The following is a 24,490-nucleotide window of genomic DNA, read 5'->3' as shown; positions in this document are numbered from 1 at the left end:
ACCAAAACTGTGTTGATTTTCACAAAACCGGTCTTTGTGGCAAAATTGTTGTTTTTAAGAGTGCAAACTTTATGACAGTATGTCCAATAGTTGTCGAAATATTCTACTCAAAAAAAGAAAAGAAAAAAGTGACCCTCATGGTGGCACTATAGATAAAACCAGAAGTCATTATGATACATCCTCTGAGGATCATGAATATCCTGGGCGTATGTTTTTCACCCTTTCCTCAAACCAGAGAATGATGCTTAGTATAAAGTGATTAATTGAAGAAAAAATTAAGTATTTTTGTTTGATATTAACAGCTATTTGGGGAACATTTATGGGGACAAAATCCTTATATATTTTTTTTCATCTTGCCGTGCTTAACCCTTTGAAACTTCGCAAGAACTGTCCCACAAATTGCAAGAAATTAGTAGATTTCGAATTTTGTTTTAAGATATGGAAAATGTTTTTTTAAAAATCTAATAATCATAATTAGATAATCATTAACACGGGATTTCTAAGGTCCTTTCCTTTTTCCCTACTATTTTCTTTTGTTTGTTTTGGGGTTTTTTTGGTGGGTTTTTTTGTGTGCTTATTTTCAGGTAATGTTATTATTATTTTTTAAATTGCTCATGCTTTCTTACCATAATTTTGTATTTGAAAGACATCAAGCCATTTTTCACTAGGTTTAAAGAGTTGAAGGCTTAATAGGTAAAATGCAACTGTTAAACAAATGTAGTGCAAAATATAAATGAATGTGTATATATTTGACAAATTTAAACAATTTATTACATTTTGTGCCCTAAATGCACCCTGAATCCAGCCTTCTGATGGGATGAGGATATGATGATGATGATGATGATGATGATGATGATGATAAATCAAAGTTATCCCAGTGCTACCAAAAAGTTTTGAAACAGCACAAAAAACAGTACAATTCACATCAAAACCAGGACCAAATTATGTGATCTGATCCCGTTTCAAAGTGCCATTTATCCTTTTAAAACAACCCAATTTTAAAAAATGTCTCCAATATGAAAGCTGAAATATAATCAGATTACCTCTGAACACCTGGGCTTGTTTTAAATCTCAGACATGCTGCACAGTTTAATGAGAGTTATGTTTGCATTTCAGGAATTGTACAGTTAATCATGTGGATTAAACCGCCGTCCAGAACGGTTACTCATGACGAAATCTCAGGAGAATAGCAACATTCTGACGTCTCATCATCACTGTTATCCTCTGGTTTCTCTGAGCAGCACACATAGTGCAGCAACAGGATTATGTGTAAGAAACCGGCCTGAAGAAATGGCTCTCTCTCTGTAACCTACCTCATAAGCTGCAGGCTGATGGGTGATATTTGAGTCTGGAGAAGCAGCCAATTTAAAGTTTTGAATAATGCTGCAGCCGGGAACACTAGATCTCTTAATTCGTTGGTGAGCACAGCAGGGGAAGGAGGACGGCTGCATCGATAATGTGCTGCTGAAATCGTCTCAGACTTCTTGTTACAGATAAACACCCAGCCTTCACTGGGAATATGTGCATGGTAATGAATCATCTTCCCAGAAGCACCAGAGGCAGGCAGGAGGATCGTCAGCATGGGGCTGATTTGGGGTGTTGTTTTTTGGGTATTTACATCTCATAAATGGCAAAAGGTAGACAGGTTGCAAAATAATGACTCATGCACCACTTCATGCCAGTGTGCCCTTTCTCTGATGCCAAGGTTGAAAGATAATCCTGAGACGCACCGGGATTTCAAGTAACCGGAAAGTCAGTTATCAGAGTTAACATTTGACAATCAGAGGAAAAGACATACGTGTGAGGAGGTCCGACAGATTGCCCTCGTTCTTTGGTTTGTGGTTGTAAGGTTTAAGTGATTGTAGAGGTGTGGACTCAAGTCACAAACAATCACTCAAACAATCCGAAAGGACTTGCAACTTGACTCTTGACTTGATGCAAAAACTTTCAACTTTAACATTTGAAGTTGCACATAGAATGGTTAGCTTAGGGTAATATTAACATAGTTAACAAGCTAAGGATTAGCTAATGTTAGCTTTAAAGTTCAGTAATTACTTGAGACTTGTGACTTTCAAAACCATGACTTGGTCCTACACCTGACAGTAGGTCATTTTATACAGTGAGGTCATAAAATGGTGTCGCTCCAATGAAATTGTTGATACCCAGCTTTACTGGACTTCAAAAAAAGACGTTGTACTCTTGCATCAGACGTTAAACTTTGGTCGGCATTAAAATTAGATTGACGATTTAATGTTTAACGTTTGACTTTAAAGTTGTGTGGATGTTAACATTATGACATTTTGCAGACATTGGATTTAAGTTACCTCACGATGAAATTTTGCTATTGTAGGTCAAGATGATGTTGGCATGGGACGTTGGATTTTAGTTACATAACAAAACGACTTCAAACCCAAAACAAATTCTGTCATCAGTATTCTACAACAAGTTGACATTGGCATTAGACATTGTCCTCAGGATGCTGTTACTGTGATGCCAACAAATGCACACGGTGGGATGAAGCTGCTCAGTCCTTATGCGTACACAACAACAAAGTCAACAAACGGTTAGGCTTCAGCGAAAGAGACATACAATAAGGTCTAAGGAAAAAAACCACACACCTACACAGGAAGCAAACTCCGGACTCCCACACAAAAGTCCATTTGGGGGCCCCATCCACCTCAGCCACCCAACCGCCCTATAAGCACACTCACGCTCTTTGCATAACGAGGTCACTGGCACCGTTATTACCTGAAGCTTCAATGTGTCGCATTCTGTCCAATTGCGTTCTCAAGTGACGCCGCCCATGCACGTTGCATGTGGACGCACCCTGTTTCATCTGGATGGTCGCCAGCATACGACAACAATGCCACCAGTTCTGACAGAGGCTTCTCATCTAATGCCATCCTGCTGCGTTACAGTTGGACGTGGAAGGTGGCTTTTGGTGTCACGCTTGTACACGGAAAGCACTGACAGAGTGGCTCTATTTGATAAATTCAGAGCGAGAACGGGCTGGATAGGACCATTTGCATTTTCACATCAGCTACCACAGTTAAAAGTCCCAGACAAACACTGAGTTTTTCAATGTAAAACTGCTTTAATCACTGTAAATCACCAGTTCTGTGTGTTCTTGATAGGAAACATCTGCAGATAATTAGGCCCAGGCTGAAAAAACCCTCCCAAATGTCTGGATCTCAGAGAAAAAAGTTGAGCTCACATCTGCAGGTGCTGGAATAGTGGCCCATCTGTGACACGCCACACAGCGTTGGAGAAACACATTTTTTACATTTTTAAAAAACTATTTTTTACTTGTTTAAATCACCGGTTCGGTTTGTTTTTGAAAGAAAGAGGCCTCTGTGAAGGATTAAGCTCGCTGTAAAAATCTCCTGAACAAAGAACACTGAGGGATTTCTAACCAGCTGAAGTTTCAACTGATTACAGTCTTTAATCCTCACCACTAGATGCCGCTAAATTCCCCCAAAACTTACACACTGCTCCTGCAAATTTTCCAAAAATGTATAGTTGATCAACTCCGTAAGATTTTGAATGTAGGTTCCAAATAAAACACAAGGCGGCAACACCAAATAACATCTCCCCATCTAATCTCTTAGCCAATAAAAATCTGCACGGAAATGACTTTTTTCTAATTGGATTTGAGCACAATCAGGAAATCCTGTCAGACACAAGGTTGCAGAGCCTCACTGTAGTGGGTCTCTTCATTAAAAAATAAGCCTGTGTTTCATTTGCTTCCGTCTGACGATCCTGACCTTCCCACTAATTGAAAAGGAGCGCTCTGGATTAGTGTGCACTAAATTATTTTTAGGAGGCGTGAGGCGCCGCAAGAGAAACTTTGTGTGGGATTGTTTGCGCGTACAAATGTGCAGCCTGTGTCGAGGCCTTGTTTTACCATGACGTGCACAACCTGAAGCCCAGTGATGTTTAATACCTCTTCCATCTGAGTTGTGGAGCTGTCTATTTAACTAATCTCATATCGGCTGGGTTGAAATTCATTTTCTGACTTGATGTACTGCTGGGCCTGATTAATATGTCCACAAACAAATAGATACAGTCACGTCTATTTATCTCTGATGCTTCATAGCAGCTCTCTAACATTGATTTTCTCCGCAACAAGAGAGACCATCAATCTAGCTTCAATTTAGGCCAATTTCTGAGCGCTGCCCTCATTTGCACAGAACTGTCGAGGCGCTGCTTAAATCGTATGTTGTTTTCATCGGTTTAAAAAACACGAGACTGTTTGATTTTATTTCTCTGGAGTTTTCTTGGCTCACTGACTTCTGTGGTTGACATTTCCATTCCTCTGCGCAGGTCATTATGGGCCTGGCCTCATTAAATGTTACAGTGGGAACACACGTTTAGCCACTGCTGTTTGGACAGAATACCAAACTTGAGATATCTATGGTAATTTCACAATATTGATTGAATGAAAAGAGGTTTAATCAATTCTCTAATACATCCAAGTCAGAAAAGTAACATTTTTGACAGGTCAAACCAATAAATTTGAATCTTAAGTGTGTACATACTGTATATGTATATATAATATAATATTAAAAACAAACCAAATACTATAATATAATACTTAAAAATAATGCATACATTTGCTCATAGTATAAATAAACAATACCAAGAGCCTAGGTAAATGGATAATGACAACACGAAGAATATTTTGGGGTTCAAATTTAAGAACAAACGTTAAACATGACTATCAACACAATTGGCAAACACAAGACATATATAAGAGAATTGCATTAATAGGATATGTGATATACCTCTGCATGTATGAGTATATGTGTGTGTATGTATGAATAGAAAACTTCAGTAACTCTCAATGCAGCAAAAATTACAAATCCCCAAACTCACAGCATCTGACAATACAAACCCTTTGAAACATGGATCAGCATCACTTGTCTTGTCTGGTCTTTCACATGTATTTAAAACCTTTACATTTTTAAACCTCGCGTAAACTGGTTTGATTTATTTTGAAAACACGAGGAAAGTGGTTGAGAGCAACCAGGCAAGAAATGTCCCGCAATTTGTAAGAAATTAGTAGATTTGGAAAAATATATATAAATAAAAAAAATAGCTTGGGAAATATTATAATATATAATATAATCGCCATAATTTCATATTGAAAGTTCTGTACGTATTTATTTGTTTTTCAAAGTAATTTCCTTGTTTGTTTGTTTTTTTTAAATTTCCTCTCTATTTTTTTCTGCTAATTTTCTGTCATTTCTCCTCGAAGTATTCATTGCTGTCTTCCCATGACTATAAAAAAATAATTCAGGTTTCAAATGGTTATTTTCTCAATTGAAACAGAACAGTGGCTGAAAAAATAAAATAAAATAAAAAGAAGAAAAAAAGTTCATACCTAATGTAAACAAGCAGATATGTCACTTCCGGTTGTCATAATTTCAAACTGGCCCGCGCACTACGGCGGTTACGATAATTACAAACTGCCAAAAAACCGTAACAAGACGACGAAGTAAACGGATTATTTCTATGTTTGAGCTGAAAATAAGACTTTTTGGATTCTGGAAACTGCTTCAAAAAGTGGTAAGTGTCGTCAAAAGACCCGCAGGGAGTTTATTTTTGTGTAAAACAAACTCTGTGGCCTGAACTCTAACGAATTAATCCGTTAAAAACGAAGCTACTTTTTAGACGTAAAGTCGAGCTAACAGCTAATATTAGCCTTTTAATAAGGAGTGCAGGCTTTCACCTGTCAGCAGGTGTTTCGACGTTAGCTAACCAGCAGTTTGAGGGATAGTTAGCCTTCAGTGGGTCGCAAAAAACTAGCTACACTACACCAAGGTTAACGCGTTGCGACTAGTTAGCTAGACTAGCTGCCCTGCGATGGCTAAATTAATTTATTTTTCATTGTTATGAAAATGAAAAGATGTACTAGGCTCTATACTGTAAGTAGTACAATTGTTGTGAAGTTTGTGTTACATTGTTGTTGGTAAGGGCTGTTCTTTATTTAGCAGAAAGAGAGGAAGCTTGGCTGGGATGTGACTTTTTACATTTTATTTTATTTTATATATTTATTTTAATCTTTACCCTCTCTGGAGCTATAAATATTTTATCATGAGCTGCTCTGACTGACAGGAGGAAATGCTTGGCCCTCCCTCCACCATAAATAGGCTCTGGCCATATGTTTGTAATGTTCAAAAAACAAACAGCATGAGAATTGGACTTATTACCAAAACAAACATCAATGATAATATCCATTTTTTATCAGTTTCTGGCTGATAAATGGTGGGGTTTTGGTGATTTTTAGAGAAAAATTGCCTTTCAAACCTGCTTACAGTTTTTCGGGCTCAGACAGTATTTCAAATTAATACAAAATACAACATTAAAAAGTTGTATTTTTCCTCTCCCAAGCCAAAATAAAAAACATAAGTCCCTATGTGACATACCTCCCCTGTTTTGACCACCCCCTCCCCTCTTATAAATAGAAGAGCTACAGCAGTGGTTCCTGGCCTTTGTCCTTAAGGGACCCCATCTTTTTCACTGAGTAGGCTGATGACCCCCAACAAAGTGACATTTTATATATTTCATATTATCTTCAATGCATAACAATAGCAGTACAGAACAACTAACAGAATGTACTTTTAGCCAAAATAGTGATCACAATAATTATTTTCAAACAAATGTTTTGGTTGTATTTTCTGCAAGTTTACCTGATGTTATTAGAGGCTTTGTGTGTATATATGTGTATGAAGGTTTGCATGTACACACACACACACACACACACACACACACACATTTAGAGAGAGAGATAGATAGATATATATAGGAGCAGTTGAGGGCAGTTGTGGAGTTGTGGTCTCAGTGGTAATAGGAGCATTAGGACCTGTTACTCCCAAAATGTTGACTCCAGAAGATTTCAGGTACAACATTTGAGGTCTCTGTCCAGACGAGTGTAGTCCTACGAACAGCTAAGATTCAGCACAAAACTCTCAAACTTGCCTAATAAGCAAACTTGCCTAATAAGTGTTTCCTTCTCCCTGATGCTTGGCCATTTATCTATTAGCTCTTTGTCTGTTTTAATCGTGTAATGCAGGATGAGCAGAGTGAAGGCTCTTTGAAAATAGTTCGTGTTCGCTTCTTCATCGTGCAATTATCCAGTAATTAAAAAAAAAAAGTAATTCTTGAATAATAATCACAACTTTCAAATAAGCTGTTTTATTTAGTTTTTTTCTTGAAATTAGAAAAGAAAGCTGAGATAGATCTACTGTATAAAATTTAGAGTTTTCTTACATGTCCTTTACATCAAGAGGGCCTTGACTTTGAAGCTTTAGTGACCCCTAGTGGTGGTTGGTTAGTAACTCTGGTTGGAAAATCTACAGTAGTTTGCTTGGTTTTCCATGTTACGTCATGCTTGCATAACCTCTTTTGTTGCCTGTTATTTGTGATTTTCGCAGTCCAATGGGCCTTTTTCATGGCAGATATTTATAGAAACTGTAGTTAATAACATAAATGTGGGATGGACTGTGCTCATTGGCTTACTGACTGACAAACCCTTTGAAACCTGGATCAACACCAGTTTTTCTTGTTCTGCATTTAGACACCTTACACAAGTATTCAAACCTTTAAAACATGAGCTGAGTTTAATATTACTCCCCAGAAATATGGCGAAATGTAAATGAACAAATTGCAAGAAATGGTTAAAGGTGACAAGAGGACAACCTGAAAATTGATGTTTAAAAAAAAAGCGAAAGAGGGAGGGAGAGAAACAGATGTTAGAAAATTATTTCAAAAATAGGGAAAATGTGCAGAAACTTGAAACTAGGTCATTTCCTTGTTTGTTTTTGTTTTTTTACTTTTTTTCTGGTAATCTACAGGTAATTAACTTTTTTTTTTTTACTAATTTCTTGCTAATTTTCAGATTATTTCTTCTTAAGTTGCTCATCGCCTTTTATCCTTGTTTTTGGAATCAGTCAAGTTGATTTGCTAGTAGAGTAGAGCCATCATATACTATTAATTACGCAAAAAAAAAAAACAAAACAGCAACATTGCTGTACATTTTAAACCGCTGTATAAAGAGTTGAAATAGCTGACTGTGTCACAATAAGAGTGACATACTGTGTCCACGTGTATAATCAGTGACAGGCAACACACCTCCCTCCTGTGTGTTGGTCCTTGTCTGTCAGTATTATCTCATGTCTCTGTAATCATGGGTAGTACATAGTAGGAGGTATTTGGTGATTACCTCCACGACTGTTTCTGCCAGGTCAGACAGTACAGAGCAGCATTTAAGGCATCCATCTTTGCTCCTCTTACCTGCCAAGACTCGCCACACCTCAGCAAACACAGGTTTGCCTTATACTGGCAGGCAGAGGGGCTGGCAGGAATCCCCTACACACTTAAATGATGTGGGTTTCTACTGAATAGAGAACAGAGGGAGAATGAGAGAGCGGAGACAGAGATAGACAGATGGAGAGAGTGAGATGACGGTGTGATGGTAAGTTTAGGGATAAGGGGAGGCGAGCGATCAAGGCAAATGTAGATTTTGAAGAGCTTGGCTTCTCATGGGACTGGCTGCCTTCCTGCCTGAGATTTGTCTTTTCATCCAATCAAACTCTGTAGAGGAGCGAGAGTACTCAAGTGGTTGGGTGTCTCCATACCACCACCTCTGCATGTATGCATGACAGTGGTGTTTCTAGGATGGTGTAAGAGCAACTTAATCAAATATTTTATACCAGGTTATAATGTTAATGTTGTTATATGACATATTGTATAGGTTTTAATAATATTCAACAGTTGTACAACAGTTTCTGTATGTTTTGAATGGTGTACAGTAGTAAGCTAAGCTAAAATGATGTTTACATTTTCATTATCTCTTATATTATTTCTGTTAGAATGCAGGTTAAGTTATTTACCATGGCTATGGTGCTGTAAAGCAGAGTAGTGTGCATGACAAACGAGGATAGGATGATGTCATGCTAGATCTGAGTAATCTGATATTGAGTAACTGCCGATACCGAGTCCCAATTTGATACTTACCTGGATAATACAGTTGCACAATGCACATCTCAAGGACTTTAAAGTTAGTTGAAATAAATTGAAATAATCCAGTGTATCTGGTTGACAGTTTAATAACTCTGCAATGCAAGGCAAGAAAAACGTCTTTATCCAAACAGTTCCTAAAGATTTTTTTATTTCATTTTTTACCAAATAAAGTAAACAAACTAAAATATTTTTATATGGCTATTATCACAGTTCAACAAAAAATGAACAACAAAAATTGAAATTCCACTTAAAGTGGTGTAGCAGCTTAAGTTAATTTTAAGTTAACTTGGAAAAAACTACTTCTACTTATTTCAGTAGCAGCATTACAATAAAACCTGAATACCTGCTGCAAATTGTGGTCTGTTTTATGGCACTCTTTTCTCTTTTTCTCACTCTTTTATTATACTTTTATGACACCTGTGTTATGGCGAATGTAAACAAAGGATCGGTGGAAACTGTGCTCAAAAAAACTGATCTCAGTCAATTAAAAATTGCATTGATCTGGCCCGATGACAATTCTTCAGATCCGATCCGGACATCCCTACTTTCTTATACACTCTGGCAATTGATTAACCTTCATAAACCTTATTTCCAGAATAAATTAGAATTTTGATAATAACAATATTAGCATTTGTCAATAATTATTGTTGAGTAAAAATAGAGAAGGCCCTCTTGACAAATGCTGTCATTAAAAACTATTGACTAGAGTTAAAAAATAGTTAAATGTATCAATATATGTTAACTGTGTTGGAATGTAAGTATATTTATTCAAGTACAAGTATGAACAAATTAACAGATAATTAGATCTGGGCCTTTTTGAATTATTTTTAGTCCTATCATAATTTCTGAAAAAAATATAGCCTGCATATTTAGATCTGAGGCTATTTGTAAAACATTCTTTTACGATGATTCTGCAGATAATTTTATGGTTTTACAGTTTAGTGTATAAAATGTCTGTCACAATTCAAAACTGAAGGTAACATCACAAATCTGCTTGTTTTGCTTAAGGGCCCTAACTCGCCAAGCAGAAGATCGGCCGTTGATCAGTTTCGGGATGTCGGTGAGTGTCTGTCACCTTTGTTTTTGTAGCGTGTCCTGCATCATTTGTTGACATAAGTCTGCCCTTGTCACCTGTTATTTTGGCCAAATCTGCATTTTGAAACAGAGTAGTTATTGAGGTAAGATTATTGTTTTAGCCATTTAACTCTTCAGCAGAAACAGTTTGTTGGTGTTTCTGTTATTGTTTGCTGTTGTACGTTAAATATCCCTTGTTTTTTCAACATTGGGTTGTGTTGTCAATGTGCAAACTGGCTAACTACTGTCTTAAATTCGTCCTGTTGGTCTTCTAGTCTCCCTTTTTGAATTACAAGTAATGACTCCTCCCACCTGCTGGGCTGAAATTTATTTCCTCTCACGCAGAGGCATAATGCATGTGCAAGTTGGATGTTGTTTGTCATCGATGGTTCAAGTGCAGCTTTTTGGCTGAGACCCAGGCAACATGAATTGACCCCAACAATTGACCTTAGTCACCACTAGGTCTTTGATGTCTGTTCGATGTTGATTTGGTATGTTTTTGCCTTCAAGAAGTAGTTTATCTATATAAAGAGAGTCCTCTCATAAAACTGGGCTGTCTGTGCACCAGTTTTCACAATTGTTTATGAAATTGGTGCTACATGACCACAGGAAAGGGACTGTGGCATTCATTTTTACTGAAGAGGTAGAAAACCTACAATGACCAGAATCCACTGGGCTGTTGCACTGGTAAGATGCGAGGGAAGTGTATCACAGTTTTTTTTGTTTTGATATAAAGCTGGTTAAAAATTGGCAAAGTAGCCCTTAAAAACAGCACTTCAGACCCTGAAAATGTTCTGCTTACTATTTAATAAGATGAAGAAAAACAGCAACTTGTGAAATTCTGAAACTAAAAGATTGTTGTTTTTTTTTTGAGAAAATGACTTAGCTGATTATCAAAATAGTTGACCACCATATTCTTTCACTTTGCTATTCCATTATTTGACTAATTATTGTAGCTCTAGATCTCACCCTGTGTTTAAGGAAATTGTGATTGTATTTGCGCTATTATCTGACAGTGAGACCAAAAGCAGAATGCACCAAGTTGTGTTTAATCTCAACACTTTTAATCTCTAAAACTTAATTATACAAAGGTGAAGGTATAGCATATTTGAGCGTTAAATTTCAGGAGTCTTCCGCAGTTAAAAACAGCTGAGACAGAATGATACACACTCCCCAGAACAAGTCTGGTATGTGCCTCTTGTTGTTTTAGACAATCCTTTACAGATGCAGTGAAGCAGAGAACAAGAGCAGATGAAACACAGCCAAACTGTGTGTGGAAAATGTTTTCTGGCACTGCTATCCGCTGCTCCCCCTTTCAGTCTCTCTCTAACATTATGAGGTAGTTATTGTAAGCCAGGCCCATAAGCGATCCCTAGATGCATGCTGGCAATACACCACTCAGTCTGCTTGTAGCTTCTGTCTTCGTGACTTGTTTGAACTACCTGCTTCATTGTGCTGTGTGAAGTGAAATAAACTATTCTCACCATAAAGGGACACCAAGTCTCTGGTGACAGTGAGTTCATTATCATTTTGAGTCTGATTGCAAAACATTAAAGCTTGCGAAGGAGGCAGAACGGCTGATTGGTCCAAACTGGCATATAATGTGGCTGGAACTCCCTGTGGCTCAAGTTAAGAAAAAGACAAGAGAGCTTTTGTAGCAAAGATGCTGTGTGGTTGTTTATGGAAATACATCATGCCTCACCATGTGCTATTTTTACACCTGACTGGGTTCAGTGTTAATTAATGTGCAGTCTTGTTATTAAAATTTGAATCACGAGTTGAAACAGCAGTTTTTGGGGCTTATTTGCTTTCTTGCACGGCGTTATAAGTAGATGGATACCACTGTCATATCTATCTACTGTAGGCGGGTTTCCATTAACCCTCAAATTGTGAAAAATGGAACTTGTGAATATAAAATACGCCTAATGAAACGTCAATTTCGATAAAGCTCTCATTTACTTCAAGAAAGTTTTCAGGCTCGCATGAGGTGGTATTTGAGGTGATTAGAAAAAGGCATATTTTGCAAAACTACAATGGAAAAACTTTTTTGGCTTTTATAGTTCACGTGATGCTATGGCTATGTGCTTGCCAGTAGAAACTGGCTCCCTCAGTCATGGTGGAGCAGGCATTACAAGAGATGTTATTGCATCACATAACTCTTGAAAGTTGAGTGGATTTTCTGGAAGTTTTGTATCCACATCTAGCAATTGTGTCTTGTTGACATTTGGAAAATATTGCTTAATTTTTGTGAAATAATCTGTAATGAATGGAAATCTGTAATGAAAACCTGCCTTGTGTTAACTTGTGCTTGCCAGGCAGATGTTGAACGGACCGGAAGGATAGCGTCTCAGAGATGATCCTTCAGCCCTGCATCTGATGTATGTTATGTTGACAGAAGCGACAGAAAATATTATTTTTAAATAATATTTTCTATGAGACAATAGGCGTATTGAAGCCTGTCTGTTCAAGTCAGCAAGTCAAGTTCTGTGTTCCCTCTCTAAAATCGGATGTTCTGCGGGTCGGTGAACATAGCGCAGGTGAAAATTGTGAGTTTCTTTTTTTCCTCAGCAGCAGTTTGAGAAGTTTAAGTCATGGAGTGGCTAATTAATCTGCTGATCTGGTCAGATTGATGGTTGAAAGGAGCAGTTGCACAGGTGGAGCAGTAGTTCTAAAAGTCACTCGCAGAGACGAGTGACTTTTAGAACTACTGCTCCACCTGTGCCCAGAGTACACTGTGTGGTCCGAGATTCTGGTGCAATGAATTACTGAACAGTACACATATTCCAATAGCACTCCTAATGAATGGTCCAACTCCAGTGTGTGGTTGCAGATGTTTTAATCGCAAAAAATTCATGAATGTTTAGGGAAACTCTGATATTTACCATATAGACATAAGAGTGGTATCAATCTTCAAGTCCCTCTCTCTGCAGAAAAACAAAGAATTGTATTTCCCAAAATTGACTATTCCTTTAAGTTATGTATCAAACCCTTAATATCCCAAATTGCATTTGGTGTCTCTCAGTGCTGCTGCAAGTTTAAGTATTCAGTTTATAAACTCTAAGGACAGGTGTGCAGATGTAGAAAATGTTTTGATTGTCCTGCCTGTAGTTCAGGGAAAATGGCTCTGACAGGCAACAGGGATGAGATATGGGCCTTGACAGGTCTGCCTATTGTACGTGCCTGAGGGAAACTCATCACCTGTCAAGGCCAAAATGGCTATAGGCTGATGTGTTAGCCATGTTTGTTGCCTCTCAATTCCTTGCTTGAATATTGAAATCAACAATCTTCCCCCACAGCAGTCACATGAGCCTGACAGCCTCATAGAGAGAATGTGTGACAGCGATGAAGGCTTTTACCACCCTCTTTCTCCCTCCTCTGCTCATCTTCTCTCTGTCCGTCCTCCTCCTGTGTGGTGCAAAGGCATTGTGGTTGTAATTGCCTTCAAGACTGGCTTAGGCTCAGGACCAAGGATCCTTCAGCTGTGATCTGTTAAGCCTATTACATACTTGTTGCGTGAAGACACACAATCCTATGTGGATAAAAGCCTGAGTGTGGGAGCCAATTTGTGCCACTTGCTTTGGCATCGCCACATCCAGTCTGTGCTGAAATATAGTGTAAGTCTTTTCTTCTGTGGATCATTAGCACTTCGATTCAGAGTTGACAATACAAGGAATTCAGAGGTATTTGATTGTCAATAGCAGGTGGTGGTGGCAGTGGTCTTATCGGGCAGGATAAGGCTAACAACTAGCGTAATGGATGGAAATTTGGCTGTCAGGATGCATCTCACCTTTTATTGCCAGTATTCATTTTGATCTTAGCTGTACATAAAACCCTTCACATCAGATTGGAAAGGATTAAGTTGCAGATTTGTTTATGTGACTGTTATAAAAGCATCAGTTCTCAAGCCAACAGAAGTCGATCACCTGGTCCAGGGAGCAGATCTTGCAGGAAACAAAAAGCACACAGGTCTGATAACTGATCCATTGTGATAAAATCTGGTGATAAATACATTTGGACAGTTTTTAAAACAGTAGCCTGCTGGCAGAAATCCCACCCTGAACAGCTTCTCTGACAACTGACGAGCTTGTGGGCTTAGAAGATATTCAGTGCCTCAATGTTGTCTTTCTCAATATAAATAGACCCCAACTCTATTCATAATATCTTGGACTTCCTGTTATTGAAATACTGAAATATTCAAAACCTGATGGTTTGTTAAAGGGACCCATTATTATGTTATACATCCACACGATTTATGGCCTCCTCACACTTAAATGTGCAGGCTACATCCAGAAGCTAGTAAAGGAGATGTGAGTGTGTCAATTTAACCTCTTTTCCCAATCAAGTAATGTTAGAGAGAGCTAGCAGGGTTACAAGGGCATTAAACCTTGTGAACAGGCTTGTTAAAATCACATTTCATAGACTTGTAAGGCTTGACCTTGTAAATACACTACAAGCATGTAAGCCTCTGACATGCTACAGTTGTAGACCGTTATTGCCTGATATCCAACAGAATTGTCAACCCGTTACACTCTGTTTCCATCTTCAGTCTGACATTGCATCCACTCTAATCTATTTCTTTTGGGGGAAGGGGATTAGATTTTCCCTAAGTTATCGCTACAAACCTGCCCGAATCTAACGCCACTTTAAGCTCACATTGATTCTTAGCCATGCCAACCTTCCTGTTTTCCCAGGCTTTTAAATGTAAAGCAGAACAAAGTAAAACAAACTACAATGTCAGGCAAGACATACATTTAGAACAGCCTTTATAGTTGCGTCTATCTTATTTAAAGCATACACCATTATCGTTATAACTCCTCATTGGTCCAGGTGCCCCGCTCCACAACGGCATTAGTTATGCTCATGGTGCTGATTGGCTAATTAAATACCCCCACTGTGCTGATTGGTCTTTTTTTTTTATAATCAAGAAATAGCTGTTTCATACTGTGGCACCAGACAAATAGGGATGGGAATTGATACCATGTTACTGATACTAATGTTATTATTAATTCTACTTATTAGTCTGATTCTTTATCGATTTCCTTACTGATTCCTTATTAATTTTCCGTTTGAACTGTGTTTGAAAAAGAAGTCCTACACCGATTTAATTTTTTTGACTCTACAGACGCATAGATCCACTCAAACTCAGGGGAGTGGGTGGATTAAAAGATGTGGACCCAGCGAAAGATATTTAGTTTGTTGTTCTCAACCTTCATCTTACCTTGATCTGGTTACCCTGTTTTTCTTTTCTTTAATACATGAAGGCTGGGTATATGACTCACATGTCACAACTGTATCTTAGTGTTAGAAAACAGGCTATATGCTCCCCACTGGTTTTTGCAACCTTTTGAGGTAGTTCAGGGCCTTAGCGAGACCTCATGGCCATATCCATTTTAGATGCTTGGACGAAAAACAGTCGTTGCCAAAACAACACAGGCGTGAATGGGCAGCAAGAAAATGAATAGAGGGATTGCTTAACACGGTGAAAACACTCTGTATATTATTTAGGCCCTGCAGTAAATACAATCTGCTGCAGGGTGTAAGCAGTGGGCAGAAAATGTTTACTTCCTGGCACTGTGAATAAAATTTACCTCGACTCCTAACTCCTATCAGACACCGTTTTGTGTGTGTGGGTGTATGTGGCAGTCGCCATATGTGGAGGAGGCGCTTTTGTTTGTATAGCTGGACCCATGTCATATGATTTAACAAGGTATCCTGCAGAGTTTTGCATCTGCTGTTGTTTATTTCTCATTCAGTGTGTGCAGCCCGAACAGTTGAAATATAATATGAAGTGGAAATGGCTACAGGCTAAATTTCTCAGATGCATTTTATTTATTATGTAGAAAGACAAAAATGTTGTTAGGATTTTTGGTTTGCAAATGTTTTAGTGTTGTAAATACCACAGAAGGTTGTGAGGTGAGGTCAGATTGTAAATTCTATCTTTTATTAAATACCTTTCCCACATGTTTTATTAATGTGCGAGAACCATTTGAAAAGTTCATTTATAAATAACAACACAATCTATTTTACTTGACATATTTTCCATTAGCAGTTTTAAAAAACCACATTTCTTAAAGAAATAATTCACACCCTAAATGATCATTTGTATGGAGGGCTGGGCGATATAGCAATATAAAATCAATATCATGATATGAGACTAGATCATGATTGTGGATATTGTAGTATTGTAAGGTCTTTTCCTGGTTTTAAAGGCTGCATTACAGTGGTAATGTAATTTTCTACACTTACTGGACTATTGTTTTTACTTTGCCTGTTTAGTCATTATATCCACATTACTGGTGATTATTTGTCAAAAAAATGTTATGCTATGAAAGCACCAATAGTCAACTTTACAATATCAGCGCAATACTGATATCAAGGTATTTTGTTAAAACTATTGCAATGTTTGATTTTCTCCATATCCCCCAATTCTGTTTGTATGTTAGTTACTCACACCTTGTTAAGTTGTATTTGGGAAGAAATCTTTGTTTTTCTTGCATGTCTCCAGTGTACAAAGAATCCAAAAAAGGCAAAAATTCTTGATAAATTAAAATAAAGGGCTCCATCTTTAACAACAGCAAAACTACATCAAACATCCATTTAAAAACTTTCAGATAAATGGTGCAGTATAATCTAAGCCTCATTTATCCAGTTGTATGTTTAGTGCTTTCTAAACATGCATTTTTGCTTAAACCTACGATTTAAAACACTTCACATAAACAGTCATACATGAGTGAGTAGTGTGCCTATGCTGTCTATACAGACGTGTCTCAAAGATTAAAGTTTTAGTAAAAATGCATGTATTTGGGAAGTACAGCATATGACTGGATTTAAATTAGACTTGGATTAGACAGCATGAGTTGTGTGAGAATTTATCAACAGATTGTTGGATATTTGTCATTAACTGAAAACCCGTATGACTTCTATTAATCAAAAATGTTTGCTGTTTTGGATTCTTCGTTCACCGTGTAGGCATGCGAGGAAAAATTTAAAAAATAACCTCTCTTCACAACCCTCTGTACTATTTACATCATTAAACTATTCACAAGCCAAATACGTGAGAACACTGCTTGTCTTTCAACAAATTGAATAAGAGTATCTAAAAAATGTAGCCTACGGTCATGTCCTTTTTGAATTTTGTTTTTTTTTGTTCACAGTGAAGGACTACCAGAAAAACAGAGCTTCCTGCTCAAATAAAACATAAAACAGGGTGAGTAAATGACACACAAATTATCATTTGGAGGGTGAAGTATTCATTTTAACATGATGAAAATCTGAATTATAACTTTATGTATGTTGCCACCCTCAAATTGCTGCAAAGATGATGGAAATGTGCTTGTTAGACGTGTCACCTTGTTGCTGTGGGTATCCAGTCCAGACAGAAATGCTAATTATTTACTTGGCTGGCACAGCCAAAAAATGTGTGATATGACAAACTAATCAACATTTCTCTTGTGGTATATAGGGAAAATTTCCTGCAATGCTGCTGTGCCAGTTTCAAAAACTTTACCACATGACACTGTACAGATAGGATATAAGAAGTTGCTATACAGTAGTTACAAAAAAATACAAATTAAAGCTGTAATTTAGATCAGTAGTTAAACTGATTTTAGTTATTTAACAGGCCAGAATTGCATTTTGCATTTGCTTAAGGCATGTCTTTGATTTAAGAGTAAGCGGATAACCTTAATTTGAACTCATAAATAATGCTATGTTATATATTTAAAGTACAGTACGTGCAAGAGAGAGAAAGAGGGTGAGACAGAGATTGAGAGGATGACCTTATGTCTGTTCGTCTACTTTGTAGAGCTGATTGAACAGTTCATGACCCCTCTAAACTCTGACGACATGCCATTAAAATGATAATTGTATTTTAGATCAGGCTCTCAGATCTTTGTAACACTTCAGGGGTGTAGCACATAACTTGTACGACATCTTGTGACGTGAGTGCATCAGACAGTGGCATAAGTTGATAGTCCTTTGTTCCACCTCTTGCTTCTATAGTGATCAGGTAGAGCACTGTGTCAGTCGCACATGTCCGGATCAAACGCTTTCTTACATCTGAATTTAGATTCCCTTTCTGCCTGTGGATCAAAGGGTCCAGGCTGAGACGGGATTATTCAGCAGGGAAAGGTGTAACTAAAGAACCTGAGGCCTTGAACCTGAGCCAAGAAAGGGATTTTGTGTCTCACACTGATTAGAGTCACAGAGGAAAACTTAAAAATGCAATTTCTCGCTTAATGAACACTTGTGATGCCATGTAAGACGTCTACTTTTCATTTAATTGTTTGCAAAGTTACATCACTTGACAGGGGTGCCCTGATTGCGCCTATGATTTGATGGCTGTGATCCTTTCATGATCCCTCCATCCTGTGATCATTTAAGCTCGATCCCCCTTCTTTCACCTTTCTTACCTCTATGGCACATTAGAAAATGATCCATTAGGTTTTTTAACTGCTCGCATCTTCTCTCAATTCAGTGTTCATTGCCTGTGCAGCAATAAAAATTCATTACAGTCTTTCGCCTTAGGTCACTACTGGATATGTGCAGGATTTCATTCTCACGCTCCCGGGAGCTGCACCACAAAAACGTAATTTCAGTTTGTATCGTTTTCCAGAGGCCTGTGAAGTACTACCTTGTGCTGAAAGATGCAACTCCTCCTTAACACGTGAGTCAGGCAGCAATTTTCTCCTGGTTCTGTTGTGTGGTTTTGCATCGTGGCGTTTTGTTTACCTGCCATGTTTGATAACCGCGAGCCACATATTGCTGTGACACTGAACCTGTTCAGATCACTGCAGTCAGATATAAAAATATCACTTTCATAACAGTTGTTTGCTGTTAACTGGAACAGAGGATTTGTGTGGTACATGTGTCGACTCCTCACTGAATCAATTACAGTACGCGCTGCCGCTGTCATGTTTTGTTGTGAAGAAGACATCAGCAAGAGTCTCAGGTCGTATGAAAAACACATCTGGGCACATTGCAGGAAAACAGCAATGCCAGCATTTCTTATATAAGACATTGCTTTTTCAAGTGATTACATCAGCAGATTGCTGTTTGCTACAACAAAGTCGACAAATTTTGCCTTTGGTTTGACTTTAATGGGTAATTTGGCCTCCAGCTTTGCCCATTTCTAATTCAAACTGAGAGCTAATTTTGTTTTCTTAATGTAAATTGTTTGTCCAAAGACTATTTATCCCTGCTTTGGCTTTTCCCATCTCAGCTATCTCATAAAACAGTGAAAAGGAAAATTAAATGTATTGTAATTGGCTGTGCAAGTGAACTGTGATGCGTCCCCCAATCAGTTACAATGGAGGCTAATTTCCTTTTTCCACTGATTATTATTCTGTCTTATATCATGAAACAAGCATGTCATGTCAAGAAACAGCACTGCTTTCACTTCTATATTGTGCTACTTTCCTGCTAATTAAGAAATCTTTGCATCAAAATGAGACTTAAAATAAGGTGTGTCCTTCGCCTGAATTCAGTCCTTCTTTAATGGATACGTATTCATATATTTATTTTGTACAGCAGTCCAAGTGCGGTGATGCGCTGATGTCTCGCTGTTATGAATGTATGAGTTGATGCTAGACAAGGATTAACACAAGTTGTGGTGTTTTTTTCAGATGGTTTATCAAGTTAGTCGTGTTGCTTTGTGGCGCAGACACAAGTCTCAAGCACTATTTGCATACTGTTTGTTTACTTCTGTGTCCAAACAACAGTTGATGATGGTGGATGACGGATGTTTTTCAAAGACTGCTGCTGCAGGGTGCATGTGTAGCAGCACGGCAGCTCAAAGTTTAATTGTGGGATGCCAGAATCGTAATCATCATTATTATTCAATAAATTGTGCATTCCCAGTTGCTATGCAAAAAAAAAAAGGAGGTGGATGCAGTTGCTGTTTTTTTTTTCTAAAAAGTACTGTTTCCTGTGGTATTCCAATGTGATCCAAACAGAAGTAGGATAGCTTTCCCCTTTGACCCGGGTTTAAGGAATTAGAGTGCGCCCAAAGCACCATGGTGCGAGGTTCCCCGGTGAAAAGTCTAAAAAAAAAAAAAAGTTGCCTGGGGTGCGGTACCCACCCCTGTTGAAAAATACTACTCCAAGCTGTGAAGACTGGCAGCATCTAGACCATTAAATACTAAACTTAACAAATTAAAAATTGAACATGCCTTTATGGGTGTTTTCACAACATTCACTACTCTACTTGCTCCTGCTTTGTAATGCACTGTAATTTCTTTACATGAATAAGGTACAAATAAAGTTGTCACCTGTTCCTATGGGTACTTAAATATCAGTACAGTTAAAGAAAAGCAAAAAATGGGGGACAAGGGAGTAATAACTAGGCATTTTCGAGGAAAGGAGAAGTAGTCTATGCTGTAAGTATTTTTCTACATGCTTCAGTTTTGTTTTCCAGTACTGTACCCTGTAGGTACCCAGTATTTACAAAAATCCTTCCCACTAAAGTGCCCAGTTGTTCCCCATAGCCCTGTTGTTTTTTTTCCTGGTAAGCATTTTATGATTCATACAACAAGATGACACTTGACATTGCGGGCTGTATTATAAAGTACTCTCCTCTTTTTTTTAATCCCTCTCCAGCTTGCTCTGCGGTGTAAAGACTGAGTTGTGCCTCTGAGCCAGTGGGTTGAACTTTCAGATATAAAGAGCAGAGCAAAGGTGATTTATGGGTTTTCAGCACTGCAGCACAAATTAGCAGGACTAGGGTTCAATTACACACAGTGGTGGTCGTGGGCACTGTTATAATGAGGGTCAGTAGGGCAAGGCTGGGACAGGAGGCAGAGGGAGCCACAGCTCTTTGATGGGCTGGCACTGCAGAGGAGCTCAACATGAGAGCTGCAGTAGAGGGAAAAATAATGTTGACGCATTTGGTGTAAAAGTGATTGACCATCCAGACTTCATCCAGACTCTCACCTGTTAAAGGAGCAGTGTGTAACATTTAGTGGCATCTAGTGGTGAGGATTGCAGATTGCAACCAGGTGAAACTTCTGCTATGAGTCAAGAATGAACTCCCCGTTAAGATTCCTTCAGTGTTTATTGTTCAGGAGGTTTTTACTGTCAGCTGAAGTATGTGCAGAGGTCTCCTCCCCCCTGAACAAACTGAATAGGTGATTAACATTGGGAAAATACTAAATAAAGCTGTTTGACATTACAAATCAGTGTTTCCTGACATGTGCTGGCTTGTTGCAAAAGGACAACTAGCTCAGCACCTGCTCATGTGTACTGACCTTTTTTTTCTGATAACTTTATTTCTGTGCTCACTAGGAGTGGGAAACACCAGAGGCCCCAAAACAGTATTATCACAATACTTTAATCATGATACAAATAAGTCACATTTTAAACATATTGCAATACGATTTGCAATACAATTAGTATTAGTAGTATTAGTATTAGTAGTATATTATGATTAGGATCATCATTATTCAACAAACATCTGTTTTATCTAATAGGATACAGTTTTCTGCCCGTTCAGCTTGCTTTAATTTTGTTTTTTTTTCAGCAAAACATATCTGGTGGATTGAAAAGCAATTAATTTTATTATTTCAGGAGGCTAACATAAATTGAATTTGTATTTGCACTACTAATAAGTGTTGTAACATAAAAATCAATACTTGGCGTCTCGATATCGATGCAATACTGCCACGCAAAAATATTGCACTACTGTGCTGTATCTATTTTTTTCCCCCCTAGTGCTCAACAGATGTTCTGGAGGTTTTTAATAGGAGCTGAATTATCCACAGAGGTCTCTTCCTCTCCAAAACAAATGGAATAGGTGATTAAAGCTGCTAAAAATGTGAAAAAAGAAAACATTTTAGTGCTAAAAATCCTTGTTTTTCCAATGCTGTTTGTCGCTGAGGGCTGTTAACTATGGACCAACTACCTACATCATAGATTCTGTGGAAATGGACCTGCTCCTTATGTAGATATAAACAGCTCATTCTAAACAACAATTCTTATTTTCAGGTCATTATTCACTAAAAAACACCCATACTATTACACATCATTTTCCATTTATGCCAATAAATTCTCCTAGATCTTATACAATGGATGTTTTTAAGTGGACTGGGAATTGGATTTGCCTTAATACAACTGTCAGTCAGACCTGTCATATGGAGGTTGCTTCCTCCTGATGTGGTTTTTCATTTCCGTTTCATTATGTGGTCCCAATGTGCCGAAGCTATGTCTTATTATTTGTTTGGTTAGATAATTGCTCAGCCAACTTTTAGACCCTTGTTTCATTACTGTACTGATTTCCTATAAACTTGCTTATCACAATTTGAGCTATAGGTCAATTAATGTCAAAAAGTCAACTTGTGTTACCATGCCAAAAAAAATTTCCATACCATTGTGCAGTAAACACTGCATGTACACTTGATGTGTTTGTATTGAGTTTCTGGCCCTCTCATGCTCTCTCACACATGGTGCAGCGCCTCTCCACCCGTGTGCTATTCCATCAATCAATAGTATCGCTAACTATGTGGGGAAAATAGCACCAGCCAGCCTCTTAACCATTCTTATCCACCGACCAGCTCAGATAATTGGTCCAGGTACACTACTCTGGGATATTTCTATATGTTGCTGGTGTCATTAAAGGTTAGTCATGTTTGCAGCATGGAGGCAGGAGGGAGAAACATGAGACCGAGATAAAGAGGATGGTTATTAAAAGAAGCTCCGGTGCAGGAATGCAGTAGAGGATGACAGTTTTTGAGGAATGGATAAAGATTTAAAGCCGAGCGAAGGAGGGGAGAGAGTTTCTGTCGAATTCCAGATTTTGACTGAGCCACTGATCCTGCTCTCTTGTGGCATCTGCTTTGTCTGTTTTATCTCAGATGTGCTAATGGCATTAAGGCTGGATGTTCTGATGCCAATGTAATTAGGCTGGTGATTCTGAAGTTTGTGTACACAGACAGATGGTGACTAAGGAAGTAAAGCAGGAAAAAGAGTCTTATTTATTGAACATATTCTCCTAGTCTTGTTTTAAGTTTTGTTCATGGAGGTTTATTGACTGAAATGTCATGTAATAAATGAGCGCAAGTGATTAGACAGGATCATCTGTCTCTTTTTATAGAACTTGCATAAAGGTCATGTTGTTATTGTTGTTCAGTGAATTAAATATCTGAGTGGCATTGCAAAGAAGAAAACTTCTTGACCACCTCTGCATGTTTGCTTGCTGCCTATACAGTATTTATGCCTGTAAGGCGACCAGAACACATTGCTATATTACAAGTCACAAAAGTACAAAAACCCATTTTAAAGCTGCTCTTTAGCCCCATTTTTAACATTCAATATTATTTTTTGCACTGGTTTTAACTAGGGGTGGGTAGGGTGGGCAGTATATTGAATATAATCGATGACTGCCAGAGAGGAGTCATGGGCTTCAAAATAACACTATTATTTCTGCTTTTATTTATTTAATTATAAAAAGACTTTATTTAACTTAATTATAATGGTACTGTATTTAACTCTATTGTAACAGGACTTAATTTAACTTTATCGTGACAGTAGCTACTTTATTATAACTGTTATTAATTCAGGAATATTGTATTTTAGTTTTCTAGTAGTTTAGAGGAGATTTTAAAGTGTTAAGATATATATTATATATTGTATTATGTCCTGAAAGAAAAGGCAATATAAAAAAAAACCCCTAGTATCAAGTAGTATCAAATTAGCAACATCCGTATGATTCCTGATACAAGATTGTCCTGCCGGATCAGCAACTTTCTGTTACTACTGTCTCTAGAGTTGCTGTCCTCCCAGTTCAATCCATAGACTCTATGAATAATGGGCAACTGTAACGTCACCCACTGGATTGTGAACCGCCATTTTGAAGCCTCAAATACCAGGCTCTATCCATGTTTATTTCTGATGAAAAGTTGGGCATTTACAAATAATTGTGATCTATTTACAGCAGCAGGGGCTAGTATCACACACTAAATTGTTAAAAATCGGTCCCAATAAACTCACACCGACACCACAACAACAACATTAGCCATGTGATGCTTACAGTTAGCCAGGACAATTAATTTCATTTTTTTAAACAATACCCAGCCCTAGTGTTGACATTTTGGTTATTGTGATAACAAAAGGTTTTAGTTTCCCTTGATTCCAAAGAGACTCTGATATTCTCTGACAAGACAAGACTAATAATTAAAAACCCTGCATACCAGAGGGAAATAAGGATGCCTTTTCATACATTTGACATGCACATTCTCCAGTCAATGCCATATTATGTTCCTAATTTGATTAAAAAGCAAGGAAAACCAGCAGCGGCTGACTTAATTTCCTTATTGATTGTTCACGTTTGTGCCTGTGTGTGTGATTTTCCACATATTATGCTATAGCATTTGCGAGTGATGGAAGTGAAGCTGCTGTTTGC

General features: G+C 37.9%; 1 long non-coding RNA gene across 2 annotated transcripts in view; it reads left to right on the top strand.

Annotated features, from left to right (window-relative positions):
* The first annotated feature begins 5,429 nt into the window (after positions 1–5,429).
* Positions 5,430–24,490, top strand: part of LOC148186514 (uncharacterized) — a 176,247-nt gene continuing 157,186 nt past the window's right edge. For both annotated transcript variants that reach the window (XR_015774847.1, XR_015774846.1), the window contains exons 1-3: positions 5,430–5,568; positions 10,033–10,084; positions 17,253–17,305. This is a non-coding gene — a long non-coding RNA (uncharacterized LOC148186514). The remainder of the gene's footprint in view (positions 5,569–10,032; positions 10,085–17,252; positions 17,306–24,490) is intronic.

This window comes from Plectropomus leopardus, chromosome 18 (assembly GCF_026936395.1).
Source record: "Plectropomus leopardus strain MGB_pleo_1.0 chromosome 18, ASM2693639v1, whole genome shotgun sequence".
NCBI classification, from domain to species: Eukaryota; Metazoa; Chordata; class Actinopteri; order Perciformes; family Serranidae; genus Plectropomus; species Plectropomus leopardus.
Note: the sequence above shows the minus strand (reverse complement) of the source record. Positions and strands in the feature narration are given on the sequence as shown.